Genomic DNA, 27222 nt, shown 5'->3' with positions numbered 1-27222 from the left:
GTGAGTGTAATAAAGTGCGGGAGCAGGGAGTGTGTGTGATACAGCGCGGGGAGCGGGAGTGTGTGAGCGTAATATAGCGCAAGGTGTGAGAGAGTGCAGGTGCAGGGAGTGTGTGAGTGTAATATAGCGCAAGGGTAAGAGTGTGTGAGTGTAATAAAGTGCGGGAGCAGGGAATGTGTGAGTGTGATACAGCGCGGGGGGCGGGAGTGAGTGACTGTAATAGAGTGCGGGGAGCGGGAGTGTGTGAGCGTAATATAGCGCAAGGGTGAGAGAGGGAGTGTGAGTGTAATAGATTGCGGGGACAAGGAATGTGTTAGTGTGATACAGCACTGGGGACAGGAGTGTGTTAGTGTAATAGAGTGCAGGGGTGGGAGTGTGTGAGTGATACAGCGCAGGGGGCGGGAGTGTGTGAGTGTAATAGAGTGCGGGGGCAGGAGTATGTGAGTATAATAGAGTGCAGGGGACAGGAGCGTGTGACTAATAGAGTGCGGGGGCAGGAGTATGTGCGTATAATAGAGTGCAGGGGACAGGAGCGTGTGACTAATAGAGTGCAGGGGCAGGAGTATGTGAATATAATAGAGTGCAGGGGACAGGAGCATGTGACTAATAGAGTGCGGGGGAAGGAGTATGTGAGTATAATAGAGTGCGGGGGACGGGAATGTGTGACTGTAATAGAGTGCGGGGGCAGGAGTAAGTGAGTGTAATAGAGTGCAGGAGGCAGAGAGTGTGTGAGTGATACAGCGCGGGGGGCGGGAGTGTGTGAGTGTAATAGAGTGCAGGGGCGGGAGTGAGTGAGTGTAATAGAGTGGGGGGCAGAGAGTGTGGGAGTATGATACCGCGCTGGGGGCGGGAGTGTGTGAGTGTAATAGAGTGCAGGTGGCAGGGAATGTGTGAGTGTTATACAGCACAGGGGGCGGGAGTGTGTGAGTGTAATAGAGTGCAAGGTGCGGGAGTGTGTGAGTGTAATAGAGTGCAGGTGCGGGAGTATGAGTGTAATAGAGTGCGGGGGGCAGAGAGTGTGCGAGTGTGATACAGCGCGGGGCGGGAGTGTGTGAGTGTAATAGAGTGCAGGGGGTGGGAGTGTGTGAGTGTAGTAGAGTGCGGGGGTGGGAGTGTGATACAGCATGGGGGGCGGGAGTGTGAGTGTAATAGAGTGCAGGGGTGGGAGTGTGTGGGTGTATTAGAGTGCGGGGGGTGGGAGTGTGTGAGTGTAGTAGAGTGCAAGGTGCGGGAGTGTGTGAGTGTAATAGAGTGCAGGTGCGGGAGTATGAGTGTAATAGAGTGCGGGGGGCAGAGAGTGTGCGAGTGTGATACAGCGCGGGGCGGGAGTGTGTGAGTGTAATAGAGTGCAGGGGGTGGGAGTGTGTGAGTGTAGTAGAGTGCGGGGGTGGGAGTGTGATACAGCATGGGGGGCGGGAGTGTGAGTGTAATAGAGTGCAGGGTGGGAATGTGATACAGCGTGGGGGGTGGGAGTGTAATAGAGTGGAGGGGCGGGAGTGTATGAGTGTAATAGAGTGCAGGGGCAGGAGTTTAAGGGGCAGACTAGATGGGCCAAGTGATTCTTATCTGCCTTCAAATTCTATGTTTCTATGAGTGTATGAGTGTAATAGAGTGTAGGGGCGGGAGTGTGTGAGTGTGATACAGCGTGGGGGGCGGGAATGTGTGATTGTAATAGAGTGCAGGGGGCAGGGAGTGTGTGAGTGTGATACAGCGCTGGGGGCGGGAGTGTGTGAGTGTAATGGAGTGCAGGGGGCGGGAGTGTGTGAGTGTTATAGAGTGCAGGGGGGAAGGAGTGTGTGAGTGTGATACAGCGCAGGCCGCGAGGGGTGGGAGTGTGGGGCCAATGTGTTTTTCCTACTGAGGCCATTAATTTTTTTTCCGCCCCTTTGGGGTCCAGTGTGTTTTATTTTACCTGTAGGGGCCAGTATTTTTATTTGTATTTTTCTGGCGGTGCCAATGTGTCTTAAGAATGATGACTAGCTCAGTGGTATAAATATGAAGTCCAGTTTTCCCATAACTGTTCGGCGATTTCTCAAGGTAATATAAAATTGAAAAGTGCTTATATCGTTCATGTATCGGTGCCCTGTTAGTGGAAAACCGTCTGCATGTGTTCACCGTTTGATGCGGTGACATTACAGGTAGCCTTCCACCCTTATTGATGAGACTGCAGGAGGAGTAAATCTTGCTTTAAATAACAATTCATATATATATGTAGTTATATAAGCATGTATTTTAAACAGAAATTAGGATCAAGAACTCGCTTTTATAAAACGAGGGTCTCGGGAGATGCGCTCTATGTACAGCCAATCACTGCGTGCCTGTGACTGCGGCCAATCTCTATCACCCCATATCTAGCCACTGCCCGCGTATGGCTGCTGAGACCTTAGCACCCCACAGTACATGTAAGGGCTGGATAAAGAAAACATTTGTGTATAGTAAACACTGATTGGGGGAGGGAGCAAACCGAGTGTGCTGCCTGTAGTGTTTTATATACTGTTTGTGGGCCCTTATTTGTGTATTGCCAGTCCACTTCAATAAAAATCAAAGCCTGCTCCCCTGTCCCCCAAAAAATAGTTTGTGTGTGTAGCACCAGAATATAATATACAGATAGTCCTCTCATTTTGCATTATACATTTTAGCACCATTAAAACGGGATCTGGTCAGGATCCCTGTGGTCGGAATCCCGGCATTCGAAATACAGACGCCAGAATCTCGACATTACTCAGAGTGCTGGAGCCGGGATCCCGACATTGATCACTACCCGGCGTCGGAATCCCGAACAATGATTACAGAGACCACCAGAGATAAGCAGCGGTGGGGGGATGGGAGGTGGGTAGTTAGGTTTAGTCTGCGAGGGGGGGGATTTGAGGTTAGGGAAAGGCTGCGGGGAGGGGGGGCTAGGGTTAGGCACCCCCGGGGATGGTTAGGGTTAGGCTGCGGTGGTGATGGGGTGTTTAGGTTTAGGGTACGGGAAAGGTGGGTTAGGGTTAGGGGGTAAGCTTAGTTAAATAATTCATGTCGGTATTTTCAACATCGGGATGCCTATGTCGGTATTTTGACAGCCAGCATGCCAACCATCGGGATCCTGATACCAACCCCATTAAAACATATATAATAACCCAAAAATTGGGCCTGATTCTGAGTCAAACTCAGGCACATCTGTGTGTGCATCTTTTGCCGCTGTAGTGTGCGCGACTTTATGCTGATCTTAAAACACAAACGTCAAAACCTGCACCTGCCCCATGCTATGTGCAGATCTCTGACAGACTACTGCCTCCAATGTTAGCGATTAATCATCTGATTTCGCTACAACTGCAGTGACACTCCTATAACATGTCCATAAGATGGTGCGTATCCGTGTGTCTTATGCCATTCCTCAGTCAGGAGCCCCTAATACATTATACTGTAGCTATGTTTTGGATATTAGCAATTTGGGTTTGAATCTAATCTATCTATCTATCTATCTATCTATCTCACTATATGCTGGGTCACCTCAGTTTTCCCTGTTCTGCTCTTGTCCAGGCGACACCCTCCATCCAACCCCACCATTCCTTCTCAGTATAACTACTTATTACAAAAGTAAACTTTTTTTTTACATATAGAAAGATTTCACATTCATGACATCGCTGAGCGACCTGTAACTTCTTTCGTTGAGAGATTTCATATTTATGTCATCACTAAGCGCACCATTTTCTATATTACAGTCACGTTAACAAGAGATGTTTTCCTTGGTCATTTTTAGATTGTCACATTACACTGTTGATATAATTGAAGAAGTGAGGGAGACTGAGGTTTTTCAAGGTAGTTGCTAGTCACACCTCCTGTGCAGACCACACCCTCACAACATCAACCACACCCCTAACATTACTAGTCACACACCCATGGTGTTTTCACATCCCCTGCCGTGGCATAAAATAGGCCCTTCTTAAATTTCAGCTCCAGGCCCATATGGACCTTAATCTGGCACTGGACAAGATTCATATAAATTTATTAATGAGAGCACTGTTTTTCTCCCATAGAAATAAACAGTTGGTCACACTACTGAGTGTCTTTTTTTTTTTTACCTCACACCACATACGCAAATTCACACTAACAGTAAACACATAGATGATGCAGCACTCTAGAACCCCTCTGCTTTCAATGATATAGAAACAGCTGTGTTCTCAAACATCTAGCTTCAATATGCCACATCCCGTGCAACTCTGCTAGTGTTATGCATCTTTTTTTGACAAAAATGCATCTTATTCACGACTCAATGCATCCAGAATGCACCAGTAGACTGTGCCGATTGATTTGATATACTGTACTTGTGTGGGATAGTATTTCACAACTTCCATCTCAGTGAAGGTGATCCACTGTCTTACAAAACTGCCACTGAAATGCAGTCCTGTAATACTGTAGTGTCTATTTACTAATTCTGATATATAACTGATGCCCAGATTTATCAAGCCTTGGAGAGTGATAAATTGCACTGTGATAAAGTACCAACCAACCAGCTCCTGTCATGTTACAGGTTGTGTTTAAAAAATAACAGTTAGGAGCTGATTGGTTGGTACTTTATCACTCTCCAAGGATTGATAATCTGAGCATGAACACTTTATAATTGCTTGCAAGCATTTGTTTTCTAACTGCTTTTAAATCCTCTGTGTTTATCTCAGGTATTCACTCTATTACTGATAACATTTGGCAGAATCAGCGGGATCCGGTCGATGGATCAGCACCCGCTAGTTCGACAATGCCAACATCGACCACACAAGATCGACACCACCTACATCAACAGTGATCGAACATCGTCAAACCCAAGATCGACATATCAGCAACATAGACAAACACAAAACATCGACAAGACGCATATTCGACAAACAGTAGATCGACACAACACATGATCGATCACGCACAACAGAGACACTACGTAAGATTGACAACACATCGACAAAAAAAACGATAAACAAATCGACAAAAACAAGTTCGACCAAAAACACATCGACATATAATTGTTCGACAAACTAATAAATAGATAGACATATAGAAGATCGACAAAACTTAGATTGAAACTTAATAGGGTTGACAGGTAATAGGTCGACATATAAAAGCCCTCGACAAAACTTAGCTCGACACTAAATACGTTGACAGTTAATCTATCGACATATAAATATAGGTCAACTATACAAAAAAGCTCTACAGCGCTAACTCTGCTTCCATTCGTGGAACTACAGCTCCCAGCCAGCCCTTACATCCACCACCTACACAAGCCCCTGACCTGCTGCACACCTGCAATGCTGCCCCCCACCCGCTATCCACCCCGATACTAGAGATGAGCGGATCCGGTTCGTTGAGATCCGAACCCTTCCGAACTTCACCTATTTTACACGGGTCCGAGGCAGCCTCGGATTTTCACGCCTTGCTCGGTTAAACCGAACGCGCCCGAATGTCATCATCCCGCTGTCAGATTCTCGCGTGATTTGTATTCTATATAAAGAGCCGTGCGTCGCCCCCATTTTCACTCGTGCATTGGAGATTGAACAGAGAGGACGTGGCTGTGTTCTCTCCCTGAAAAGCTCCGTATCTGTGCTGAGTGTGCTGTAAATATATGTGCTCAGTATGCTGCAAATATGTGCTCAGTGTGCTGTATTGTGGGGACCACCAGTATATAATTTTAGTAGTACAGTACAGTAGGCCATTGCTGTATCTTGCAGCTCTGTGTCAAGTATACTATCCATATCTGTGCTGCATTATTGTGAGCAGTATATAGTAGGACAGTGCAGCATTTTGGTGACCAGCAGTATACATATAGTACAGTACAGTAGGCCATTGCTGTATCTTGCAGCTCTGTGTCAAGTATACTATCCATATCTGTGCTGCATTGTTGTGAGCAGTATATAGTAGGACAGTGCAGCATTTTGGTGACCAACAGTATATAGTTGTACAATAGGCCATTGCTGTATCTTGCAGCTCTGTGTCACTGCAAGTATCCATTCCATAACTGTGCTGCATTATTGGGAGCAGTATATATAGTATTACAGTGCAGCATTTTGGTGACCAACAGTATACATATATAGTACAGTACAGTAGGCCATTGCTATTGATATATTACTGGCATATAATTCCACACATTAAAAAATGGAGAATAAAAATGTGGAGGGTAAAATAGGGAAAGATCAAGATCCAATTCCACCTTGTGCTGAAGCTGATGCCACTAGTCATGGCCGAGACGATGAAATGCCATCAACGTTGTCTGCCATGGCCGATGCCCAATGTCAGAGTAGAGAGCACGTAAAATCCAAAAAACTAAAGTTCAATAAAATGACCCAAAAATCTAAATGAAAAGCGTCTGAGGAGAAGAGTAAACTTGCCAATATGCCATTTACTGTACGACACGGAGTGCCAAGGAACGGCTGAGGCCCTGGCTTATGTTCATGGCTAGTGGTTCAGCTTCATATGAGGATGGAAGCACTCATCCTCCCGCTAGAAAAATGATAAGACTTAAGCTGGCAAAAGCACAGCAAAGAACTGTGCATTCTTCTAAATCACAAAGGAGTCCAATTGTGTCGGTTGTGATGCCTGACCTTCCCAACACTGGACGGGAAGAGGTGGCGCCTTCCACCATTTGCACGCCCCCTGCAAGTGCTGGAAGGAACACCCACAGTCCAGTTCCTGATAGTCAAATTGAAGATGTCACTGTTGAAGTACACCAGGATGAGGATATGGGTGTTGCTGGCTCTGAGGAGGAAATTGACAATGAGGATTCTGATGGTGAGGTGGTTTGTTTAAGTCAGGCACCCGGGGAGACACCTGTTGTCTGTGGGATGAATATGGCCATTGACATGCCTGGTCAAATTACAAAAAAAATCACCTCTTCGGTGTGGAATTATTTTAACAGAAATGTGGACAACAGGTGTCAAGCCGTGAGTTGCCTTTGTCAAGCTGTAATAAGTAGGGGTATGGACGTTAACCACCTAGGAACATCCTCCCTTATACGTCACCTGGAGTGCATTCATCAGAAGTCATTGATAAGTTCAAAAACTTTGGGTGACATCCCTTCCTCTTGTACCCAAGCTCCTGCAAACCACACCACCAACTCCCTCAGTGTCAATTTTCTCCTTAGACAGGAAAGCCAATAGCCCTGCAGGCCATGTCGCTGACAAGTCTGACGAGTCATCTCCTGCCTGGGATTCCTCCGATGGATCCTTGAGTGTAACGCCTACTGCTCCTGGCTCTGCTGTTGTTGCTGCTGGGAGTCGATCATCATCCCAGAGGGAAGTCGGAAGACCATTTGTACTACTTCCAGTAAGCAATTGCCTGTCCAACAGTCCTTTGCGTGAGGAAGATGAAATATCACAGCAGTCATCCTGTTGCAAAGCGGATAACTCAGGCCTTGGCAGCTGTGTTGGTGTTAGACGTGTGTCCGGTATCTGCCGTTAGTTCACAGGCAATTAGAGAATTTCTTGAGGTAGTGTGTCCCTGGTACCAAATACCATCTAGGTTCCACTTCTCTAGGCAGGCGATACCGAGAATGTACACAGACGTCAGAAAAACACTCACCAGTGTCCTAAAAAATGCAGTTGTACCCAATGTCCACTTAACCACGGACATGTGGACAAATGGAGCAGGGCAGACTCAGGACTATATGACTGTGACAGCCCACTGGGTAGATGTATTGCCTCCCGCAGCAAGAACAGCAGCGGTGGCACCAGCAGCATCTCACAAACGCCAACTCGTTCCTAGGCAGGCTACGCTTTGTATAACTGCTTTCCGTAAGGGGCACACAGCTGACAACCTTTTACAAAAACTGAGGAACATCATCGCAGAATGGCTTACCCCAATTGGACTCTCCTGGGGATTTGTGACATCGGACAATGCTGGCGGTGATGCAGGGCAGTCTGGAGCGAGTGCTGACATCTGGTCCAGACTGAAGGACCAGCCAACGATTACGACATGTTGTCTACTGTCACTGCATATGATTCTGTCACCATTCAAAGAATGGTGGAGGATTATATGAGTGACAGCATCCAAGTAGGCACGTCAGACAGTCCGTACGTATACTGGCCGGAAAAAGAGGCAATTTGGAGGCCCTTGCACAAACTGGCTTTATTTTACGTAAGTTGCCCATCCCCCTCCAGTGTGTACTCCGAAAGAGTGTTTAGTGCAGCCGGTCACCTTGTCAGCGATCGGCGTACGAGGTTACTTCCAGAAAATGTGGAGATGATCATGTTCATCAAAATTAATTATAATCAATTCCTCCGTGGAGACATTCACCAGCAATTGCCTCCAGAAAGTACACAGGGACCTGAGATGGTGGATTCCAGTGGGGACGAATTAATAATCTGTGAGGAGGGGGATGTAGACAGTGAAAGGGGTGATGAATCGTACGATGAGGAGGAGGTGGACATCTTGCCTCTGTAGAGCCAGTTTGTGCAAGAAGAGATTGATTGCTTCTTTTTTGGTGGGGGCCCAAACCAACCAGTCATTTCAGCCACAGTCGTGTGGCAGACCCTGTTGCTGAAATGATGGGTTTGTTAAAGTGTGCATGTCCTGTTTATACAACATAAGGGTGGGTGGGAGGGCCCAAGGACAATTCCATCTCGCAACTTTTTTTTTTTTTCTTTGCATCATGTGATGTTTGGGGCTAATTTTTTTAAGTGCCATCCTGTCTGACACTGCAGTGCCACTCCTAGATGGGCAAGGTGTTTGTGCCGCCCACTTGGGTCGCTCAGCTTAGTCATCCAGCGACCTTGGTGCAAATTTTAGGACTAAATATAAGATTGTGAGGTGTAAAGTGTTCAGAATAGACTGAAAATGAGTGGAAATTATGGTTATTGAGGTTAATAATACTATGGGATCAAAATCACCCCCAAATTCTATGATTTAAGCTGTTTTTGAGGTTGTTGTTTTTTTAAAAACACCCGAATCCGACAAAAAATTTTCAGGGAGGTTTTGCCAAAACGAGTCCGAATCCACAGCCGCGGAACCGAATCCAAAACCAAAACCCGAAAAATTTCCGATGCACATCTCTACCCGATACCCGTGTAAACCTAGACGCTGCTGCAATCCCCCCTAGTCACCCCGCTGCCCGTCTACATTTACACATGTAGCTATACACCCCAGTGCCTTACGTGCTCTATGTTTCAACGTGGCACTACAAGTAACACAACGCCCTGGCACTGCTCCCCGCTCTGGTAGCACAGTAACCCTCTTCATGAATGACCCCAGCCATGTCTGCCAGCACCCCCGGGCACCCTGCTGCACACCTGCAATGCTGCCACCCCCCCCCCCCCACTAGCCACCACGATACCCGTGCAAACTTAGACAACGACGCCATCCCCCCTAGTCACCCCCGGGCACCCTGCTGCACACCTGCAATGCTGACACCCTCCCCCCCCCCAGCTATCACAATTTCCACTAACAGATTTAAATATGTTTTGAACTAGTCTCTCCTAAACAGGTCCATTATATCACCACTATCACCTTGGCGTCATGTCCCAGACTTGCTATTCAGAATTCATTTCAAACTAATCCAATTAAGTTCTATCCAAACAAAGCTATTATTATGAACCTGTCTCTAGTCGGTTTTTTTTTCTAATTTCGTCTAAACGTCTTAACTCATGAAACACATACGACTCCAGTTACCCTTTTAGCATAGATAAGAAAATGTATGATTTTTATTCAACAACATATAGGCGCTGCACTACTAAATGAAATAACAATTTCAATACAATAATATTAGCAATACCTGCTAATTTTTATTTCATTATCTTTATTTTATTTATTATTTTTCCTCTTTTTAGTGACTTTATTATTGTTTTTTAACTGTTATCCTCAATATCTGGAAGAAATAACGGAGTTTAACTGTGATCTTATTTAATTATTAACCTATTATGAGGTTAATTAGTTTTTAATTGAATTCAATTAAATAATTATATTCATTATAAATTAGAGACCTCAGATCATGGGCGTTATCCTAGACAAAGGGCTGGTCATAGCCCGAAATGCGTTGGACGCCTAGCAGAGCCGTGTATGCAGTGGAGACGGAGGGAAGTGACTTCAAAGAACAGTGCCGCTGCTGCCGCCCCCACGATCGTGTGGTGAAGCACTACCCGTCGGACACATCAAGGGAACCAGCTGGCAGGAGTTATCAAGAACACCCAACAAAGGTTAGTTAGCCAGGGATAGTTAGAGAGCTCTGTTCCTAGCAACTACCTTTGCGGCTCCAGCCACCGGCAATTACCGGGACCCACCGCTGCATTGAACGAACTGCTACACCACTTAATCCCCAAAGGAGCTTAAACATTTTTAACACTTTTTCTTTTACAGGTATTGCAATAAATATTAACCCCATACTAACACTACACTTACACTACTTTTATTAATTTTTGTCTTTATCTATCTAATTCATTTCATTCATTTTTTTATTAATATAAATATTGATATTTTTTACAGCGTATAATTTTTTTACAGCATATAAGTATACATTACACGTTTTTTTGATATAAATATAACGAATATTATAGTATACACAACATCCAAGCGCTCCCTCACATCACTTATTTACTATTTATTTATAGGAGCTGCTGATACATAACAATAGCGCAGTTTTAATCATTATTTTCTTCATTCTACTTGTTACTATTTAAGACTGCTGCTTATGTCATGGAACATTACATTACGCATACACATGGAACAAATATCGACCATATCTTTTCCGTCAACGTTCCTCCATTAGAACCCACAATAGAGGATGAAAAATTTTGCAGCCAATTTCTTAAGTTGGAAAAGAATTACAACCAAGAAATAAAGCACTGGTAGGAAATTACCACCTTATCAAAATATTTAGAACTAGGCTTAATCCCGAGAGGACTACGTTTACAGAAGAACCCCACTTTTGTTCCATTACAGATGGATTTTTTTTACAAAATGGAATTCAGCATTAGATAATTGTTCAAAGGAACTCATCTCACTCATAATACAGGATAGAAAAAAATCTTTGGAGCAATTGAATGAGAAAATTAAAATCACCAAAAAAAGTTTGAACCTCTGAAAAATATGAAAGAATATAAAGATCTCATGATAATGACCAGTACTAAAATGGAAAAATTGGAAGAGGAAATCATTCAACAAAAACAGAAGAAGTTCCACAGGGATATTACTGAAGATAAACAGATACATCGAGATGAAAAAAGAACCACTAATCCTAATTCATACATGGAAAGAGGCAATAACCATAACAAAAAAACTTGAAACAATCAATACACACAAAGAAAGGACAAAAGATTCACCTATAGAAGAGAAAACGATGACACCAAATATCATAGAACTTTCAAACAACCACTTATAAGAAAACCACCTACACAGAATCAAAGGAAAGACTACCTACCATAAAATGCAAAGAACTTTGAGTATCAAAACAGAAATACGTCTGGAAATCTGGTGAGAAACTCATTTAAACTTGGCAGAGAAAGGGCAGAAAACGAAGAGAGACAACAATATCAAACTTTAATGTCCAATATAGAAGCAAGAAAAAACAGAAAAGATGAGGATACTCCGTCAAAACAAAGAAAACGTATATATATATATATATATATATATATATATACGGAAGATTCTGAAGATGATCTTGAGAATTTTTTAGGATCCCTCATGGTGGAAGAGGAACCCCCAGATTGGAACTCAGTTGCCCAGAAAAAAAGGATGAAAACCACAGAATCACCAGGAGAAGGGGGGTCAGGGGTGGCAAAAACAAGAAGAAGATAACCACCCCAATCGATACTATTAATGAAGGCATCTTCAATCTAAGCCACAAACAACTTACAGAACATCATATATCTTTACTCAATAAAGGTCTTAAATGTTCACGGCGTTCTAGTATAAACCAATTTGAGTTGTTTATTGACACTCAAAAATTTATCAGGAAACTCTGTATAAAAAAAATCTTCAAAAAAGAAGATTGAGGTGAAAAGACACAAGAAAACGCAGAATTATTTCAATACAGCCATTTTAAACCAAATTCAACTTTCTTTCCGGCACATATTAAAGGTCCACACATTGAAACCTTTCAAAAACTGGTAGAGAACGACATCAGAACTATTACAGGTAAAGAAAAAAAGAAGATCAACGTGAATAAATAAGAATTAAAAGCACTAGAAGTTTTTGAAGAAAGATGATTCCATCATTATAAAGCCAGCAGATAAAGGTGGTGGACTAGTCATATTGGACAAATCAAAATATGAGGCAGAAGTAGAAAATCTACTAGCTGACAATCACACATAGAATTTTGGACGAAGATCCCACTAAGTTATATCAGAAAGAACTTAAGGAGCTGTTGAATGAAGGGCTGGAATTAGGCATCCTCACTCAAAAAGAATACAATTTCCTTTTCATTGAACATCCGAAAATACCTACATTTTACCAGTTACCGAAGCTACATAAAGATCAGAAAAATCCACCTGGCCGTCCAATCGTATCTGGAATAAATTCCCTGTCATCCAATCTTTCCAAATACACAGACTTTTTTCTACAAGAACTTGTACAAGTACAAAAAAGTTATTTGAAGCACACTCTAAGTGCTCTACAACTACTAACAACTATAGAATGGAAAAAATATACACTGTGCACAAGCGATGTACGTTCCCTTTATACATGCATAGACCATGACATGGGTTGTGAAGCGTCAAGATTTTTTCTGTCAACAGGTACATCTCTACCGAATGAACAAATTAATTTAATTATGAGTTGTATTAAGTATATTCTTCAAAGAAACTACTTCTGGAATCAAGTCAAATACTATATTCAAACGAAGGGGACTGCGATGGGCAGTTCTTTCGCGCCAAGTTACGCGAATCTGTTTGTGGCAAAATGGGATGAAGAGAAGATCTGGCAAGATAATCCGTTTAAAGAACACATCTTACACTGGAGGCGGTATATAGATGACCCGCTGTTCATCTGGACCGGATCAGATGAAAAATTACGGGATTTTCTTAGTTACCTCAACAACAATAGCTATGGCCTTGAATTAATCTCCAACACAAGCAAATAAAAAATTGTATATCTGGATCTAGAGATATACATCAAGGACAACAAGATACAAACAAGAAATCATGTCAAAGAAGTGGAAACAACACATTGCCAAGAACAAGTAATCATCATTACAACTGGATAAAAAATATTCCTGGTGACCAATTCCGTAGACTTAAAAGAAATTGCTCTGAGACCGAAACATTCCTGCAACAAAGTAGAGAAATGAAAGAAAAGTTTACACGAAGAGGTTATAAAGACGAATTACTTCAAACAGAAATAGATACAATATCCTCGCTAAACAGAACAGACTTAATGCAATACAAGAAAAGAGATGAACAAAAATACCAAAATGTCACATTCATCACGCAGTACAATAGTCAACATTATATTCTGGAATCAATTCTAAAGAAACACTGGCACATCTTACACCTGGACAAACAATTGAAAGGTTGTATTGAAGAGAAACCAAGAATCATTTACAAAAAAGCACAGAATTTAAGACATGAATTGGTAAAGAGCTATGTTCCAATGAAAAGACCAAGAATAAAAGAGAATTATGGACATTACAACTGCTTGAGCTGTCTACCTTGCAAAATTACAAAACAAAAAAGCACTAAACCTATCACAGAATTCTGCTCAACAATCACAAAGAAAATGTATAGGATTAGGGAGAAAATTACATGCGACTCAGAAGGGGTAATTTATTTGCTGGAATGCCCTTGTGGCTTCCAGTATGTGGGACAAACAAAGATAAAACTTAAAACCAGGGTTGCAGAACATATTTTCAATATTAGGAAGGGCCTTCGGACTCATAGCCTTTCGAAACATTTCTCTGAAGTTCATAACAAAAACCCTGCAGATTTGAAATACATGGCAATACAAAAAATTAATTATCATTGGAGAGGGGTGATTTCTGCAAAGAACTTCGAAAAAGTGAAACAAAGTGGATTTTCTTTTTACAAACATTGCAACTCAATGGATTAAATATAGATTTCGATCTCAATTCCTTTCTTTAAACTTTTAGACAACCAAACATTTCAAGATTTCAATTCATTTTTTGTATATTTTTTTTTAATACACACTAGTACAATATTTGTTTGCAATACCTGCTAATTTTTATTTCATTATCTTTATTTTATTTATTATTTTTCCTCTTTTTAGTGACTTTATTATTGTTTTTTAACCGTTATCCTCAATATCTGGAAGAAATAAAGGAGTTTAACTGTGATTTTATTTAATTATTAATCTATTATGAGGTTAATTCGTTTTTAATTGAATTCAATTAAAGAATTATATTCATTATAAATAAGATACCTCAGATCATGGGCATTATCCTAGACAAAGGTCTGGTCATAGCCCGAAACGCGTTGGACGCCTAGCAGAGCCGTGTATGCAGTGGAGACGGAGGGAAGTGACTTCAAAGAACAGCGCCGCCGCCGCCGCAGCTCCCACGAGCGTGCGGTGAAGCACTACCCGTCGGACACATCAAGGGAACCAGCCGGCAGGAGTTATCAAGAACACCCAACAAAGGTTAGTTAGCCAGGGATAGTTAGAGAGCTCTGTTCCTAGCAACTACCTTTGCGGCTCCAGCCGCCGGCAATTACCGGGACCCGACGCTGCATTGAGCGAACTGCTACACCACAGTTGGACATTTTCAGACAGATTGAGACTATCACATGTGATTGTAAATTATTAAAGCTCAAAGGATCTACTCATATGTAGACATGATTTGGCTATCGGATGACCCCTTAACCCGCATGAACGCATCGCATCATTGCCACCTTGTTTGACAGAAATCACCCTGCTAATCTGTGTATTTAACCACGGTTACCTAGCTACCCATGTAACACGACGAAGCAACTTCCGCCCAAGACGTCACCTTGGCCTGACGCGACTTCCGGTATAGTCATGCACATGAGACTTCCGGCAACAAGACGGGACTTCCGGTCAGACGCGATCGCGGGACCTCTGATGAGAACTACCTGCATGTTTTATATGCCAACTATCTCCATATGACTTCACATGCCGCTTACAAGTATATGCGTCAGATATAACAGCCATTTACTAGCATAGCTCTTATCATACGGCAAATTACGTCATCAAAGGCTTTCGGTCTCTGACCAATCCGATCTCGGAATGATGCCAAGCCCCCTCAGTCGCCTCCCACCTTCCTTATCATAAAAACGGCAGCATTTCCTAATGCCCTGACACAGTGAACAAGCCACCCTGGTGAAACGGTCCGTCTGTGCATAGTGATGCTGAACTCTCCTTAGTTCAGATCACTCCTTGGTATCCCCTGGTATTGTATGAGCCCTTTAGGGACATTCTACTATTGTGTTATTTAACCTGATATAGATACATTTTTGCTTTACTCTGTTTGCTAAATCTTTGATCCTAAACCTTTTTTGCCTTAAACTACTTTCTTCCTCTCCCTAAAAAAATGTTTTTTAGCATTTTTTCTCCAGCATAACTGGACCTCTTATTACCTGCTCTCAATTTTTTCAATATGTTAGTCTGTACTTTATCTATTAGTACTTTATTAAAGACTACTGTAAATATCCAGACACCTCTTAATGATTATGAGGCAGCCTAACTGAGCTCTTATTGTCTATTTAAAAGGAAAAGAAAAATGTCTCAGGTGCAATAGCCTTTTGACCTAATCTCAACAGTCTACTATTTCCCCTTGCGATTTCATAACTATACCTACGACCTCCTTTTCTTTTCAATAGGTGAGCCTAACCTACCTCTCTCATCCACTGTCCGCTATAATTTTATAAGACAGTGGACAGCAGAAGGTGGGGTCCCCTCCCTATTCTTTAACTACTTTATCTATTCCTCAGTACCCTCTCATCCTCAGTACCCTCTCATCCAGATGCGAGACCACTCTCTGCAATGCTTATAGCAACAGAGAATCTGCGCTAGTAACTGGACAGCAGAAGTACCCTTGTTGCTCCTCCATTACACCCTCTCATTTGTGTCAAATGTTTCAATTACTGCCATATTTCAGCGGAAACGCCCAACCTCATCCGATCTTGGAAGCTAAGCGTTGGTAAGCCTGATTAGTACCCTATTGGGTGACCATTTGGGATTATCAGGTGCAGTAAAAAAGGAACCTTCGATCACAAACAGTAGAAGTGTTAGAGCAACTTCTGAATTTTCTATATCCATATTTGGTGTTATTTATCTATATCCCTTACTCTATCTAGAATTGTATTTAACCCCGTGACATTCTCCAAGGCAAGTTATGTTTGGCTATGAATACCATCTAGGTATCCAATTTTTTCAAGCGTCCTTTCCTTCTAGGATCTTCTTTATAGCAAACAAAGTCCCTACCAGGGGATTAACTTTTGTTAATTGACTTTTTCAATTATAAATTATACTCTTTTGTGCCTGTTATCCTGGTTTTATTAGATCAATAATTCTGTACCTACCCTTAATTATCACCATTGTGACTATACGTGTATGGTTTTGATTGGTACCCCTCATTTTTCTGATCAGCTCAGGCATATAAATTGTTCTTAATATATATTTTATATTTTTTCACCACAGGTGCTCCTAACTCTTTATCAGTGTAACCTGATTTTCGTTAGTGACTTTGTTAATTGAGTTTGATTCAATAACAGTATATGAATTTTTTCTCCCTGTGTGGAATTCTCTTTCCAATCCACTTGTATATCATATACAACCTAAACATTGTATGTTCATTCTATTTATTATGTTTATTATTATATGTATATTTTGTGTATTTTGAACACTTTTTGGTACCAAATTTTCTCCTTTATTTTATACTTCATTGTATTAAAAGTTAAGTCTTAATAAATTCATTATATATTTCAAAGTGTGCCCCAACACAGAGTCTTTCTTTTTTCTTTCCCTTGTACACCACTTAATCCCCAAAGGAGCTTAAACATTTTTAACACTTTTTCTTTTACAGGTATTGCAATAAATATTAACCCCATACTAACACTACACTTACACTACTTTTATTAATTTTTGTCTTTATCTAATTCATTAATTTTTTATTATTATAAATATTGATATTTTTTACAGCGTATAATTTTTTTTTACAGCATATAAGTATACATTACACGTTTTTTTGATATAAATATAACGAATATTCTAGTATACACACCATCCAAGCGCTCCCTCACATCACTTATTTACTATTTATTTATAGGAGCTGCTGATACATAACAATAGCACAGTTTTAATCATTATTTTCTTCATTCTAATTTCAATACAAACCATTTAATATGCTTCCCCATTAATATCATAACACGTGCCACAAAATAAAACTGTGGTACTACAGGCCCCAGCTTTTCATTTCATCGAACAATATGCTGATATGTATGCCAGGCCAAACAACCATGCTTCTGCACTTTTCATGATGATCTTTGTACCTCCATAACCTGCAGCGCACCCCTTAATTCCTCCGACTCCCCCTCCTTGTCCTCCCTGAGATTACGGAGCCCCTACACCTAGATGTATCGACACCCCGTCTAATTCTAGATGACCCCCGCTAATAGCGCTACCCCTTTTGATGATTCCACCAGTGGAACTACAGCTCCCAGCCAGCCCTTACAGCCACCATCTACACAAGTCCCTCTGTCCTTCATCTGAACTTCTGCGCACCCCTTCTTCCCAACACTATCACCTCCATGTCCTCCCCGCAATCATGGGTCACCTACACCTAGACTCCTTGACACCCCATCTACTTGCAGATGAACCCTGCTAATAGCGCTACCCCTGTCGCTGATTCCACCTATGGAACTACAGCTCCCAGCCAGCCCTTACAGCCACCACCTACACAAGCCCCTCTGTCCTTCATCTGAACTGCAGCTCACTCCTTCTTTCCAACACTACTCCCTGCCTTTCCTCACCGCGATTATGGTTCCACTACATCTAGACTCCTTGACACCCCATCTACTTCCAGACGACCCCTGCTAATTGCACTACCCGTCACTGATTTCACACATGGAACTACAGCTCCCAGCCAGCCCTTACAGCCACCACCTACACAAGCCCCTCTGTCCTTCATCTGAACTGCTGCTCACCCCTTCTTTCCACCACTACTCCCTCCCTTTCCTCACCGCGATTATGGTTCCACTACACCTGGTCGCCACTTCACCACGTCTACTTCAAGACACCAATAGCGCTACCCCTGCCGCTGCTGTCACACGTGGAAATACAGGTCCAAACTAACCCTTTCATACATACATGTGCCTCCTATTAAAACAAGCCCTAATAGCCACCGAGTCACACTTGTCCCGAATTCTTTGGAAATAACAGCTTCTGCAGCGCAGCACCATCCACCCCCCCCCCCCCCCCACCAAGAATCTAAAACTGATTGCTGTCGTCAGTGTTTCTCCCATGAATCTTATTTATATAAACCAAATTAAAGAACATATTTTAACCCGCTGGTAGGCAAGTCAAATTTTGTATATCAAAAAAATGTTTAGCCATCCCACTCTTTTCTAAAGAGCAACCACTGTCATCCAATAAGCAACCACTGTGTCTTTACTCCACCTACTTAAGATGGTATAAAAATCCAATTTTAACGATACCTGCTACCATTATACGGAAAAAGTATTCTGTGGTGTATCCTTATACTATAGATATTTATTCTACAATGGCAGCTCCACCATCAATTCCTTTTGATCCTTCCCGGAGAGGAATGCTATTGAATATACATGGATATCTACTTGTCAAGAACAAGCAGCGCGGGGACGTGGTCTACTGGCACTGTACTGAGAAGGTTACAGGGCCTTGTTCTTGCTATGAAAAGACAACCATCGTGGCAGGACAGCATCAACTCAATACACACGGAGAACATAATCATTCTCCTAAACCCGCAAAAACAGATGTGGCCATTGCTAAGGATGCTATAAAGCAACGTGCTCGGGACACCAATGACGCACCATCTCAAATAATTCAATCGGTTACCAGTGATATGCCTTCTACAAGTGCACCCTGTATGCCTAAACGGGAATCTCTCCGTCAGTTAGTGAAAAGAGCCAGGAGAGTAGATTGTCCTCCAGAACCCACTTCCTTAGATGATATAGATGTTCCAGAACATTTGGCTAATATATATGACATCAAGTTTTTGGTAAAGGACAGTGCTTTCCACAATGAAAGAATCCTTTTATTTTCAACCGAAGCAAACTTAAAAAAAACTTCACAAAGCTTGTTGTTGGGTTATGGATGGCACATTCAAGACTTGCCCCACATTATTTCATCAGATATACTCAATACATGCCATGGTTGGAACGGATGAAACAACACAACGTTTTGTACCACTTGTCTACGGATTGCTCAGTAGCAAAAGTGAATATTGCTATACCCGTTTTTTCAAAGATCTTCAGGATTATGCACTGGAGTATGATACACAGTTTTCTCCGCTGTTCATTTTAACCGATTTTGAAAATGCTGCAATCCAAGCAGCAAAAAGAGTTTTTCCAGGCAGTACCCACAAATGTTGCCTATTTCATTTAGGACAAAACATTTGGCGTAAAATCCAGTCCTTTGGACTTGCCACACAATATGGACATGACCATGCTTTTGCAATGAAATTGAGGCACCTTCAAGCACTGGCTTTTCTTCCCTAAGAAGAAATTCCACCTGCATTTGAATCTTTAAAATCTGAGATGCCCACTAATGCTGCCCCATTAATGAACTATTTTTAGGAGACATATGTATTGGGACGTATTAGAGACTGTACTAGAAGTCAAACAAGATCTCCGACTATCTTTCCCCCAAACATGTGGTCTGTTCACGAGAACATGCGTGGTGGTTTTCAAAGGACACAAAACAAGATGGAGGGCTGGCATAGGAGATGGAATATTGTCCTTGGAGAGAAAAAGCTCAGAGTGTACAAGCTTATTTTGTGCCTGCACAAAGAACAAAAACTGACAGCCAGTCTGTTAGAAAAAGTGACTTGTAATGTTGCCAGAACCCCCCCAAAAAGAGAATCAAAAGCTTGTGAAGATGCCTTACAAAGATGTGTCTTACAACTTGGTACAGTGGATTTAATGGAATATCTACGTGCCTCAGCATTCCATCTTCAATTTGAATAATTGGTGTAAGAGATAGTTTTTAATTATTCAAACCTTTTTGCCAAACCTGGGATGCATATTTATTCATCTGAGTGCAAAGAAGCCATTTGGAAACAATTGCTGAACAAGTGTCATCTGTAAGAGGACCAGTAACGTGTGCAAAAACTCTTTAATGATTGCAAGATCACAGTGAAATGTAAATTGCCCCTAATCAATAAACACCAAAAAGGAACTGGTGGGGGCCCAGCAATAAAAGCCAAAATGCTTGATTGGGAGAAGAAATTGACTCCGCATGTACATCAGTATTCTGTATCTGGTACTCCCCTTAGAATCAATAGTAGTTCCAAAAATACTTTGAAAAGATTTTTTTAAAAAGGTATTTTTTTTAAAAAAAATTGTCCATTCCCACAAATTGTCTTTTTAATTATAAATGCAAAAGCCATGTTTTTTTTTTTTTTTTTTTTGGGGGGGGAGGGTGGGGGGGTGGTTTAACATGTTGTATAATATATCCTTTTTAAAAAAAATAATTTTAAAAGGTGAAGTACAGGATAGAGACTCCCAAAGAGACCTAGAAGTACAGGCTCCACTCAGACCTGGTAGGTTTTTCTCAATGAAGGTTTTTGTATTTGCCTCATTTTTTATTTTTATAAATTTCCCTCCAATATAATTCTAATTTACACTTATAACTTAACATGGCATTTGTCAAATGTAATATATTGCAAATGAAAAGAGCAAATCACATATCCACATCCTCTCCAATGATGCACTGTTTTGTGGCTTTAACGATGCCATCCTCTCATGTGGTCCTCTGTGGTTCTGCTTATGTCCGTGGCAGTCTCCATAAGGCATCTCCCGAGGCCTGTGTTCCAAAAATGCTACTGGTTCCTCTCTAAGATGTAGGAGACCTATCTGGTGTATAGTAGCAGGCGGAGAGCAGGGATGCATTCTTCACCCTGCGCCTTTTAAGAGACGGCTGAGGCAGAATTACATGGTAATGTGGATAATTTCTTCCTGAATTGTACTCGCCCTACCTTAAAAATGTATCAACCTATTTTAGCACTTATCTGGCTTGCTGTTTGAGATGCTAAATTTTGTTCAATTGGATCCAATCACTTGTTTTTATGCAAGCTGATTTCGGCACTGTTTACCCCTTAAAAATGTGTTTATTGAAAAATTCCCTTACACGTAACATTCATATACATCTGTATAAATGTTTATTTTTTTAACCACAGCATAACGGCAGGTGAAAAATTATCTGACCTTCTCTTCACCCTCATTTCAGTAAATTTGGGTGACAATATTACCCGGTGTATAACTGGATCTCCTTTATGGATCTCAGTAATGCAATACCTTTGTTAGAGAATACTATTCTGGATGGTTCGGATCCAGGGGGTTATTCAGACCTGATCGCTGTTGTGCGAATTTGCAAGCTGGGGGATTGACAGGAAGCTGGGTTTGGGGGTAGTAACTGGCCGTTTTGTGAGAGTGTCCAGAAAAATGCAGGTGTGCCCACGTGCTTTCATGGAGGGTGCTGTCAGCAATCAGCATGATTCTACTGCATTGTAGGAGTAGGTCCTTGGCTAGGCACAGAGTGTACAGACTGTAGAAATCATTAGACAGTGAGAGAGTTGCAAATGGATTTTCAGCTAACCGGTGAATGCCGTGATTTTTGCAAGGTGTATACAGACTTGTACGGGGCCGGCTTTCACCTTGTATGGATGTGCAATCCAGCAAACACAAAGTAAAAACGTAGTGTATTTATTCAGAAAAGTCTATTAAAACAATAAAACTTCCTCATATGCTCACAAATAGAGTTACAGCGTTCCGACAGTTCAGCTCAAAGATATCAACCTTTTAAACTAAGGAATTGCCTCACCGGACCTCCCGGACACCAATTCAGAACACGGCTCTGCCTCTCCACCTGTGATCTTATTACTGGGTGCTGTCAACAACACGCCGGACCTCCCGGATGCTAATGCAAGACACGGCTTTGCCTCTCCACCTGGGATCTTATTACCGGGTGCTGTGCACACAACAGGCTTTTTTCGCCGCTGGTCGTACACCGGTCCTCCCTCCTGGGCAAGCCTCCTCTACTGTTATGCTACTGATCCTCCCGTTGTTCACTCTATATCATATGAGCATCCCCGATTCTAACAGGATTGTGACCAAATCCACCTGGTGCCGCTGTAACTCTATTTGTAAGCCTACTGTTCCTGCTGTGCAATCTGCAAAGAGGAGAAGAAAGAAAAAGAGAGAGCCTCTGTTGGGCTTCCTTGGCAGCATGAGGATACCCTGATATGCCCTCTACCTATTGACTCTGACATATATTAAGCATCTGGAAATCCGCTCCTTAGGGAGGGGGTACTGTCACAATCTGTGCAGTTTCTCTTCAATGCCTGGGGTCTCTCTCTCTGCTCTGGTGCTGCAACACTCTGGTCTGAGTATCTGCGGCTTGGTAATTAGCTGTTACCGCAGCTGTGAGCAGCACCTTAAATCCCTATATAGATCTGCCACACAAGTTTCCTGTTGCCAGTTCATTACAGTATGTCATGTATGCCTCAGTGTCTGCATCCTGGTTCATGCTTCTAGCATGTACTCTGCTCTCCTGCTGCTTCTAGGTTCTGGCCCTCTGCAACGTGCTGTCTTCATGCTCCTCAAGTGAGTTATCTGGGACACTACTCTGCACCTTCAGTGTGTAATTCAGTGGCTAACTGGGACTTAGTGCTTTGCCTACTCACAAGGCTATACCTGTTTGCCTAGACTTTACCTTGCCAATTGCAATCACTTCTAGTACCCTGTTAACAACTGCATCCAGCAATTAACTTTCCAATCAGTACCATATCATTGTCATTATTGCCTTCAACTACTGTACCTGGATTTGTTGCCTGTTCATTTTACTGCCTAAAACCTTCACTTGCCAGTTCTATCCGGTCATTGCTTATCAGTGTACAGTACTTCAGCCACAGTTATCAAGTATGTATTCCTCAGTGTTCTTCAACTACAGTAATAAAGTATCCAATCTTCCAAGTAATAATCTCATGGACATTGTTTACTATACTTGTTTCTTATTCTGGGTCTCCAGACTGTGGTATTCAAATATACAATCTTTAACCTACTGTACTGTATTTGGACATTAATACTTGTACCATAATTGTGACTGAACTGTGATTCCTGTTGTTTGCCTCCTGAGTACTGCTTTACCCTGCATGAAATAAACCTGCTGTTGCACCTTGAACATAGGTTGTTTCCTGCATGTCCATATAGGAGAAATTCCATGTGAAGTCCGACACAAAGTACCAAATGAAACAATATAAAAACTTTGAAGACATGATGCAACTGTCTAATATACCCTCTATTTTTGTTGTTGTTGAGAAAATGCGCACACACACTAAAAAATTAGTTTTGATTGACAGGTAGAGGCGTTTGGGGCTGGGGTGGCCGGCATTTCTGGAAATGGGAGCGTGCCACCCAGTTTTCCAGGAGTGGCAAGGCCAAGGTTTCCACCTCAGATGCAGATTTCTTGGCCTTGCAAGGCACCCTGCGACAGCTAACCTGAGTAAGCTGAGGCTTACTCAGCTGACAGTCTGCAAGGATTATCGTGACAGTCAGTCGCAATGTTGATCTCAGGCTGCAATGCGGTCGCAGCATTAGGGACCGGTAAGAGAATGGGAATAAGACAAGACCCCTCAAATCATGAAAGGTTATTTCACCTGTTGATTACAAATACTCTGTACTTCGAGTCTAATTGCAGTCGCATCACAAATGCGAAGCAACTGCAATTTAGGTGACAGGACCCCCACATGCATGCAGAGCCGGATTAAGGGAGGGGCCAAGGGGGTACATTACCCTGGGACCCCCGTCCCTGACGTCCACCACAGGGTGTGTGGACAGTGCTCTCTCTGGCTGCTACTGCGGGGCGCGAGGGTGCAGGCTGTGTGTGACTGTGGTGGGTGCAGGGTTGCGGCTACCATGGCTCCGGACTGCCTTCAGGAACCGCCACTCCTCCTGTACCCTGTCACACACAGACGACTACACAGCATTTCCCCTCTCCGTCCGCCCCCCCCATGCGCCGGAGATCTCTCACCACACAGAGCATTCTCCGCCCTCCCTCCCTGCTGGAGAGATGAGATGCCCGACTCCTCAGCGGCCCCGTCACCCTCCCTCCTCCAGCAGCCGCCCTGTGTTGGGGGTGACGCACTTACCGGACAGTTCCAAGAGTGGCCTCGACTCCAGCCTCACACTACAGTGCGGCGCCATGGTGCTGCATTGGTGCCGGCACTCTGAACATCCAGCCGCCGGCCTCCTCTTCATCCTGTGCCTGGGTCCGCGGGCCTCACTAACGGTGAGTGACCAGAGAGCCCTATGCTCTGCTGCTCCCCCCCCCCTGTGTGTGGCCCCAGGTACCCCCCTGCCTTATGTGTATGTCACCCTTTACCCCACTCACCCTGGTGTGTGGCCCCCTGTGCCCACCAGTGTGTGTGTATGACCACTTGTGCCCTCCTGCCCCTCCCCCAACCCTGTGTGTGGCCCCTCTACCCCCTGTCTTGTGTGTGTGTGTGTCACCTCCTCCCCCCCCCTCATGTTGTTGTGTGGCCCCCTGTGCCCGCTGCCTTTGTGTGTGTGTGGCACCCTGTGCCCCCCTACTCCTGTGTGCATAACATTCTGTGCTCCCCCATGTGTGGTGCATTGTGTGTCCCCAGCCACTGTGTTTGTGATACCCTGTGCCCCCGGTCATCTATGTTTGATACACTTAGCACCCCCTGCACCTTTGTGTGTGTGGCGCTCCATGAGATAGGAAGGGGATACGTCCCCGAAACGTAACACGCATTAAAACAACATCCACACGTGGATGTTTTTTCACTATTTGTGTAAGTCTTTGAGTGCCGCCTTCAAAACAATCTCTACATGTATGTGGGCATGTCCCACAGGGAAGGCACCTGAGCAAGCTGTTCATAGCAGGAGTGCCGGAGCCAAGCAGTTGTATATATATATATATATATAATTATATATGCAATGCAGAGACATGTAGTGTTTAGTGAATAAAACTGTGAAATGTTTATTTCAAAGTTTCGGGGATCAAGTCCCCTTCGTCAGGAAACACAGCATTTATAAACACTACAGGTCTCTGAGTGCCGCCTGCATTGCTATATACTGTATATCTATGGAGTGACACTTCAAACTATAGGGCACCAGAGCAAGGTAATTTATAGCAGAGGGTGGAGTACCAGAACAAGCCTGGTATATATATGTATGTATGTATATATCTCTATGTATATATCTCTATCTATATATCGTTTGAGTCCATGGGGGCCCCCTGCTCTTTAGTGCCCCTGGCCTCCCGGAGCCTTAATCCAGCTCTGCATGCATGCGCAGGTCCTGTTCTATGCATGTGCCCGCAGTTAATGTGGTCGGGCCACATAAACTGCAAACACCTATGCCTGTTTGTGGGGCAGGGAGGGGGGCGACCAATCGTTTTCGGGGTGATGCCAGGGAAAATGGGGTCATATCAACAGAATTTTTGGAACAGCTGCATGTCGTCACACGCAGCCGCTCTGATCTAAAAAAAAGAGATGGTTCTCCAGCCATTGCAGGATGCATCCACAGTTTCTGCGATCACTATCCAATCGTGTTTTGCATTTGCAATTAGAGTGTGATTACAGTGGGTGGGTGGGTGGTGGGTAGCATGCTGGGAAGCCTTGCCCTGCAATTGTCAGCATCCAGCATGCAATCCTTACTGAATTAGGTCCGTAATCCTGATTCACATTTGCCATCTGCAGGTCTGCAAGTTCAATATTTAAGGCTTTTTCTCAACTTGCAGTACTTCCCAAAGAGCTGACCTACTGTAAAAGATAGAATTGACCTCAAAGACATACCTCATTAAAAAAAATGTTTTATATTTTCTTTATTGATAGTTTATTTAACATGTGGAGCCGATATTCTTGTTTCAGGTTATATAATCTGTTTCGAGCATAAAATAGTTCAGAGTAGTTACATAACCTCTGCCGTCCCTCCTAATCACAGGTATAGTAGCAGAGCGTATACATTTACAAACTGAAATGTGCACCTGTTCTTAAAAAAGAGCAGTATATATATATATATATATATATATATATATATATATATATATTACAATGAGGCACTCCAGAGGCTTAGTATGAAGAAAAGAACTGTATTGTAAAAAGCGACGTTTCGGGGCAAAGCCCCTTTCCTCAAGGCATACCAATACACAGTGAAGCACAAAGACTTACCAACTAAAATACCCCAGGGCCAAACGCGCTGTCCTCCACGTCTCCCGCCGCGTCTCCGGCCACTGCCACATAGTACTTCCGGGTCCCGGCTTGACCTGGTTACCGGGGCAACACAGGCAGCGTGCGTTCCACCACGGGAGGCGTAGCGTGCGGTCTCCGCCCCGGAGCGCTGGCCGAGGAGGGAGGAGGGGGAATGCACGTCAAACTGGCCCTATAAAATATAAACAGAACAATAAAAAAGGTGAAAACAGTAACCTTAACAGCATTCTCAAAGCAAATATACATATATATATATATATATATATATATATATATATATATATATAAAAGCACCATAGAGCATTCCACAGGAACAGGAGGGTAACTTCAGTATAGCACAACCTAACTACATTAAACTATTCCAATTGATCTTGTCATTGAGTCCCAGAGGGGACATAGTATTTAAACGAAAAATCCATCTGGATTCTGCCAGGAGAAGAGCTTTATGACAGTCACCACCCCTTAGTGATACGGGGATGTGATCAATCATAAAGTATGTAAGCATGGAAAGAGTATGACCCTTTTCTCTAAAATGATGAGCCACCGGTTGTTCCAAATTTCTGCCAGATAAATGAATGGCAGAGCGATGTAAGGCCATGCGATCCCTGAATGGTCTAGATGTTTGTCCCATGTAATACAGCCCACATGGGCAACATGTTACGTATACCACAAACTCTGACGTAATATGTTCACCTGAACTGCTGCGCACCCCTTCTTCCCAACACTATCACCTCCATGTCCTCCCCGCAATCATGGGTCACCTACACCTAGACTCCTTGACACCCCATCTACTTCCAGATGAACCCTGCTAATAGCGCTACCCCTGTCGCTGATTCCACCTATGGAACTACAGCTCCCAGCCAGCCCTTACA

At 43.0% G+C, this 27222-nt stretch overlaps 1 pseudogene; it reads left to right on the top strand.

Moving 5' to 3' along the window:
- The first annotated feature begins 15999 nt into the window (after positions 1 to 15999).
- On the top strand, positions 16000 to 16118 carry LOC134947073 (5S ribosomal RNA; annotated as a pseudogene).
- Positions 16119 to 27222: the final 11104 nt, after the last annotated feature.

This window comes from Pseudophryne corroboree, chromosome 7 (genome assembly GCF_028390025.1).
Source record: "Pseudophryne corroboree isolate aPseCor3 chromosome 7, aPseCor3.hap2, whole genome shotgun sequence".
Lineage (NCBI taxonomy): Eukaryota > Metazoa > Chordata > Amphibia > Anura > Myobatrachidae > Pseudophryne > Pseudophryne corroboree.
This window is presented reverse-complemented; position numbering and strand designations above follow the sequence as displayed.